General features: G+C 40.6%; 5 non-coding genes across 5 annotated transcripts; all 5 read right to left on the reverse strand.

Moving 5' to 3' along the window:
- Window positions 1-2851: 2851 nt before the first annotated feature.
- trnat-ugu (transfer RNA threonine (anticodon UGU)) lies at window positions 2852-2925 on the reverse strand. Its single transcript has one exon. It is a non-coding gene; the product is annotated as a tRNA-Thr (tRNA).
- A 1576-nt stretch (window positions 2926-4501) lies between these two features.
- Window positions 4502-4575, reverse strand: trnap-ugg (transfer RNA proline (anticodon UGG)). The gene has a single exon. It is a non-coding gene; the product is annotated as a tRNA-Pro (tRNA).
- Window positions 4576-5028: 453 nt separating this feature from the next.
- Window positions 5029-5101, reverse strand: trnak-uuu (transfer RNA lysine (anticodon UUU)). The gene has a single exon. It is a non-coding gene; the product is annotated as a tRNA-Lys (tRNA).
- A 1062-nt stretch (window positions 5102-6163) lies between these two features.
- On the reverse strand, window positions 6164-6237 carry trnat-ugu (transfer RNA threonine (anticodon UGU)). The gene has a single exon. It is a non-coding gene; the product is annotated as a tRNA-Thr (tRNA).
- Window positions 6238-6690: 453 nt separating this feature from the next.
- On the reverse strand, window positions 6691-6763 carry trnaq-uug (transfer RNA glutamine (anticodon UUG)). The gene has a single exon. It is a non-coding gene; the product is annotated as a tRNA-Gln (tRNA).
- Window positions 6764-7101: the final 338 nt, after the last annotated feature.

Consider the following 7101-nt stretch of genomic DNA (forward strand, 5'->3'; position numbering starts at 1 on the left):
TTTTAATTCCTACCGCTCATTGGGAAGCAAACGCCTTGAGCCAAAATCAAAACCCTGAGAGGGACTTGAACCCTGGACCCACAGATTAAAAGTCTGACGCTCTTCCGACTGAGGTACCAGGGCCCAATATAAAAATGTTCTCATAGCTCACTTCAAAGTCTCATATTGTATCTTTTGAATTTCCTTCACTGGTCATTCAGCCTCTCCAGCTCATTTCCCTCGCAAGCAGACCGGCAGCCTCCCTTCGGCATTCTTTCTCAAATTCTTCAACTTGGACTCGCATTTTACCAATGACCTGTGATGTGACAACTGTTGTTACCCAGGGACATGCACTGGGACTTCAAGACATTGAAGATTACGTTTAGTTCGCTGAGATATCAGTGGGAAGCTGCAGAGATACAGATTGTATTTTGAGAGAGGGAATAAAGGGTGTCATCTGTTGTTTGTTGTGGCAGAGAGTGAACGCAAGTAAGCTCATCTAGTAAAGTAGCAAATTATGCAAATCGCAAAGTTTCAGGGTGTAAATAGATCTGTCAACGCCACATCTTCATGGAAAACGCCCAATAATTTATCCCGCCCGAATCGTTCTTGCTAACATGCAGCAACATATATCGTCCAATAAAAAAGCAAATTACTGCGGATGTGAAATCTGAATTCAAACAGGAAATGATGGAAAATCTCAGTGGGTCTGGCAGCATCTGCGAAGAGAGAGCCGAGCTAGCGTTTCGAGGCTGGGTCACTCTTCATCAGAGTAAATCATTTAATCGTTCAATCTTTGCTCACAGACATCGCTGACAGACATTCAAAATGTTCCTACTGGATTTCCTGAGGTCAATCCTGTCGTGCATTCAAAGGAAAATACTGCACATATTGTGAATCTGCATGACAAACTGAAAATGATTGGATTAAAGCTCAGAAAATTTCAGGATGTCTGTGGAGCCAGACACAGAGTTAATGTTTCAAATCCGTGCGATCCTTATTCAGAGCTGAAGCGAGGTTACATGCAATGGAGTAGATGAGGAAAATGGAAGTTGCGTGAATAATGGGAGATATGGAAGTTTGACATAAAGCAAAGGAAAGCAATCTTGTAGGTCAGTACCACAGAAATGTCGTCAACATTTTCTGTGATCACCATTAGATGAGGAGGATTTTTCACAGGCTACATGCTTTCACCTGACCAGGTAAAGGTACAGTTGAAATTTGAACTCAGGATCTCCTGTTTACAAGACAGGCGCTTTAACCATCTAAGCCACAGCACCAACCTGCATGACACATTTGCATGTGTAGAACAGATTTCAATTGTTTTGATTAAACATCAGTATTGTTGATTTCTCCTGCTGACTTTGAGAGTGCAGACTAAAATATTCATCGGCACTGGGCTTTTGAAACTGTAAAAATTGCAGTTATTTCTGAAAGTTATTAATTTAAAAGCAGTTCTGCAGGAAAGAAGTATACAAACAGGAAATATTTTGCGAATTGGGAAGTGATTAAACATGGCCAGAAAACTACAGTGGTATAATGCAGGACAAGACCAGGAGAGAGTTTATACATTCACTGAAAATCTAGCAAAAATTCTTGAAAATTCTGGACGGCTGTTGCAATTTGGCAAACACGACGTTGTCACGGTTCTTCCACTTTCCATAAAGCATCCTGCATTCTTTATTTTTATTTCCGTTCATTGGGAAGCAAACGCCTTGAGCCAAAATCAAAGCGGTGACAGGGACTTGAACCCTGGACCCTCAGATTAAAAGTCTGATGCTCCACCGACTGAGCTACCAGGGCCCATTGCACAAATGTTTTCATAGCTCACTTCAAAGTCTCATATTGTATCTTTTGAATTTCCTTCGCTGGTCATTCAGCCTCTCCAGCTCATTTCCCTCGCAAGCAGACCGGCAGCCTCCCTTCGGCTTTCTTTCTCAAATTCTTCAACTTGGACTCGCATTTTACCAATGACCTGAGATGTGACAACTGTTGTTACCCACGGACATGCACTGGGACTTCAAGACATTGAAGATTACGGTTAGTTCGCTGAGATATCAGTGGGAAGCTGCAGAGATACAGATTGTATTTTGAGAGAGGGAATAAAACGTGTCATGTGTTGTTTGTTGTGGCAGAGTGTGAACGCAAGTAAGCTCATCTAGTAAAGTAACAAATTATGCAAATCGCAAAGTTTCAGGGTGTAAATAGATCTGTCAACACCACATCTTCATGGAAAATGCCCAACAATTTATCCCGCCCAAATCGTTCTTGCTAACATGCAGCAACATATATCGTCCAATAAAAAACAAATTACTGCGGATGTGAAATCTGAATTAAAACAGGAAATGATGGAAAATCTCAGTGGGTCTGGGAGCATCTGTGAAGAGAGAACCGAGCTAACGTTTCGAAGTTGGGTCACTCTTCATCAGAGTAAATCATTTAATCATTCAATCTTTGCTCACAGACATCGCTGCAAACATTCAAAATGTTGGTACTGGTTTCCCTGAGGTCAATCCTGTCGTCCATTCAAAGGAAAATACTGCACATGTTGTGAATTGCATGAGAAACTAAAAATGCTTGAATGAAAGCTCATAAAATTGAGGATGTCTGTGGAGCCAGAAACAAAGTTAATGTTTCAAATCCGTGTGATCCTTATTCAGAGCTGAAGCGAGGTTACATGCAATGGAGTAGATGAGGAAAATGGAAGTTGTGTGAAAAATGGGAGATATGGACGTTTGAATCAAGTTTGACATAAAGCAAGCGAAAACAATCTTGAATGTCAGTACCACAGTAATGTTGTCAACATTATCTGTGTTCACCATTAAATGAGGAGCATTCTTCACAGGATACATGCTTTGACCTCTATGTATACAGGTACTGCTGAGATTTGAACTCAGGATCTCCTATTTACAAGACAGGCGCTTTAACCATCTAAGCCACAGCACCAATCTGCACGACAGCTTTGCAAGCGTAGAACAGATTTCAATTGTTTTGATTGAACATCAGTATTGTTGATTTCTCCTGCTGACTTTGAGAGTGCAAATTAAAATATTCATCGGCTTTTGAAACTGTAAAAATTGCAGTTATTCTGAAAGTTATTAATTTAAAAGCAGTTCTGCAGGAAAGAAGTATACAAACAGGAAGTATTTTGCGAATTGGGAAGTGATTAAACATGGCCAGAAAACTACAGTGGTATAATGCAGGGCAAGATCAGGAGAGGGTTTATACATTCACTGAAAATCTAGCAAAAATTCTTGAAAATTCTGGAAGGCTGTTGCAATTTGGCAAATACGACGTTGTCACGGTTCTTCCACTTTCCATTAAATTCTTTCTTTTTATTTCCTACCGTTCATTGGGAAGCAAATGCCTTGAGCCAAAATCAAAACCCTAACAGGGACTTGAACCCTGGACCCTCAGATTAAACATCTGATGCTCGACCGACTGAGCTACCAGAGCCCATTATAAAAATGTTCTCATAGCTCACTTCAAAGTCTCATATTGTATCTTTTGAATTTCCTTCACTGGTCATTCAGCCTCTCCAGCTCATTTCCCTCGCAAGCAGACCGGCAGCCTCCCTTCGGCTTTCTTTCACAAATTCTTCAACTTGGACTCACGTTTTACCAATGACCTGTGATGTGACAACTGTTGTTACCCAGGGACATGCACTGGGACTTCAAGACATTGAAGATTACGGTTAGTTCGCTGAGATATCAGTGGGAAGCTGCAGAGATACAGATTGTATTTTGAGAGAGGGAATAAAGCGTGTCATCTGTTGTTTGTTGTGGCAGAGAGTGAACGCAAGTAAGCTCATCTAGTAAAGTAGCAAATTATGCAAATCGCAAAGTTTCAGGGTGTAAATAGATCTGTCAACGCCACATCTTCATGGAAAACGCCCCATCCTTTATCCCGCCCAAATCGTTCTTGCTGACATGCAGCAACATATATCGTCCAATAAAAAGGCAAAATACTGCAGATGTGAAATCTGGAAAAAAACAGGAAATGATGGAAAATCTCAGTGGGTCTGGCAGCATCTGTGCAGAGAGAACCGAGCTAAAGTTTCGAGGCAGGGTCATTCTTCATCAGAGTAAATCATTTAATCATTCAATCTTTGCTCACAGACATCGCTGACAGACATTCAAAATGTTCCTACTGAATTTCCTGAGGGCAATCCTGTCGTGCATTCAAAGGAAAATACTGCACATGTTGTGAATCTGCATGAGAAACTAAAAATGATTGGATTAAAGCTCATAAAATTTGAGGATGTTGTGGAGCCAAACACAAAGTTAATGTTTCAAATCCGTGTGATCCTTATTCAGAGCTGAAGCGAGGTTACATGCAATGGAGTAGATGAGGAAAATGGAAGTTGCGTGAAAAATGGGAGATTATGGAAATTTGAATCCAGTTTGACATAAAACAAGCGAAAACAATCTTGAAGGTCAGTACCATAGAAATGTTGTCAACATTATCTGTGTTCACCATTAAACATGCTTCACAGGAAACATGCTTGGACCTGAAATTATAAAGGTACTGCTGAGATTTGAACTCAGGATCTCCTGTTTCCAAGACAGGCACTTTAACGATCTAAGCCACAGCACCAATCTGCAAGACAGCTTTGCAAGTTTAGAACAGATTTCAATTCTTTTGATTAAACATCAGTATTGTTGATTTCTCCTGCTGACATTGAGAGTGCAAATTAAAATATTCATCGGCACTGGGCTTTTGAAACTGTAAAAATTGCAGTGATTCTGAAAGTTATTAATTTAAAAGCAGTTCTGCAGGAAAGAAGTATACAAACAGGAAATATTTTGCGAATTGGGAAATGATTAAACATGGCCAGAAAACTACAGTGGTATAATGCAGGACAAGACCAGGAGAGAGTTTTTACATTCACTGAAAATCTAGCAAAAATTCTTGAAAATTCTGGACTGCTGTTGCAATTTGGCAAACACGACGTTGTCACGGTTCTTCCACTTTCCATAAAGCATCCTGCATTCTTTATTTTTATTTCCGACCGTTCATTGGGAAGCAGACTCCTTGAGCCAAAATCAAAACCCTGACAGGGACTTAAACCCTGGACCCTCAGATTAAAAGTCTGATGCTCTACCGACTGAGCTACCAGGGCCCATTTCAACAATGCTCTCATAGCTCACGTCAAAGTCTCATATTGTATCTTTTGAATTTCCTTCACTGGTCATTCAGCCTCTCCAGCTCATTTCCCTCGCAAGCAGACCGGCAGCCTCCCTTCGGCTTTCTTTCTCAAATTCTTCAACGTGGACTCGCATTTTACCAATGACCTGTTGTGTGACAACTGTTGTTACCCAGGGACATGCACTGGGACTTCAAGACATTGAAGATTACGTTTAGTTCACTGAGATATCAGTGGGAAGCTGCAGAGATACAGATTGGATTTTGAGAGAGGGAATAAAGCGTGTCATCTGTTGTTTGTTGTGGCAGAGTGTGAACGCAAGTAAGCTCATCGGGTAAAGTGGCAAATTATGCAAATCGCAAAGTTTCAGGGTGTAAATAGTTCTGTCAATGCCACATCTTCATGGAAAACGCCCCATCCTTTATCCCGCCCAAATCGTTCTTGCTGACATGCAGCAACATATATCGTCCAATAAAAAGGCAAATTACTGCAGATGTGAAATCTGAATTAAAACAGGAAATGATGGAAAATCTCAGTGGGTCTGGCAGCATCTGTGAAGAGCGAACCGAGCTAACGTTTCGAGGCTGGGTTACCCTTCATCAGAGTGAATCATTTAATCATTCAATCTTTGCTCACAGACATCGCTGACAGACATTCAAAATGTTCCTTCTGGATTTCCTGAGGTCAATCCTGTCGTGCATTCAAAGGAAAATACAGCACATGTTGTGAATCTGCATGAGAAACTAAAAATGCTTGGATGAAAGCTCATCAAATTTGAGGACGTCTGTGGAACCAGATACAAAGTTAATGTTTCAAATCCGTGTGATCCTTATTCAGAGCTGAATCGAGGTTACATGCAATGGAGTAGATGAGGAAAATGGAAGTTGCGTGAAAAATGGGAGATATGGAAGTTTGAATCAAGTTTGACATAAAGCAAGCTTGAAGGTCAGTACCACAGAAATGATGTCAACATTTTCTGTGTTCACCATTAAACAAGATCATTCTTCACAGGATACATGCTTTGACCTGAATGTATAAAGGTACTGCTGAGATTTGAACTCAGGATCTCCTGTTTACAAGACAGGCACTTTAACCATCTAAACCACAGCACCAATCTGCAAATAAGCTTTGCAAGTGTAGAACAGATTTCAATTGTTTTGATTAAACATCAGTATTGTTGATTTCTCCTTCTGACTTTGAGAGTGGAAATTAAAATATTCATCGGCACTGGGCTTTTGAAACTGTAAAAATTGCAGTTATTCTGAAAGTTATTCATTTAAAAGCAGTTCTGCAGGAAAGAAGTATACAAACAGGAAATATTTTACGAATTGGGAAGTGATTAAACATGGCCAGAAAACTACAGTGGTATAATGCAGGACAAGACCAGGAGAGAGTTTTTACATTCACTGAAAATCTAGCAAAAATTCTTGAAAATTCTGGACGGCTGTTGCAATTTGGCAAACACGATGTTGTCACGGTTCTTCCACTTGCCATAAAGCATCCTGCATTCTTTATTTTTATTTCCTACCGTTCATTGGGAAGCAAACGCCTTGAGCCAAAATCAAAGCCCAGACAGGGATTTGAACCCTGGACCCTCAAATTCAAAGTCTGATGCCCTACCGACTGAGCTATCAGGGTCCATTATGAAAACACTCCCATAGCTCACTTCAAAGTCTCATATTGTATCTTTTGAATTTCCTTCACTGGTCATTCAGCCTCTCCAGCTCATTTCCCTCGCAAGCAGACCGGCAGCCTCCCTTTGGTTTCCTTTCTCAAATTCTTCAAATTGCACTCGCATTTTACCCGACCAGTGGAAACAACCTGCCCGCATCTATCCTTTCTATTCCCTTCATAATTTTATATGTCTCAATAAGATCCCCCCGCATCCTTCTGAACTCCAATGAGTACATTCCCAGTCTACTCAACCTCTCATCATAATCCAATCCCCTCAACTCTGGGATCAACCTAGTGAATCT

This window comes from Scyliorhinus torazame, chromosome 4 (genome assembly GCF_047496885.1).
Source record: "Scyliorhinus torazame isolate Kashiwa2021f chromosome 4, sScyTor2.1, whole genome shotgun sequence".
Taxonomy (NCBI): Eukaryota; Metazoa; Chordata; class Chondrichthyes; order Carcharhiniformes; family Scyliorhinidae; genus Scyliorhinus; species Scyliorhinus torazame.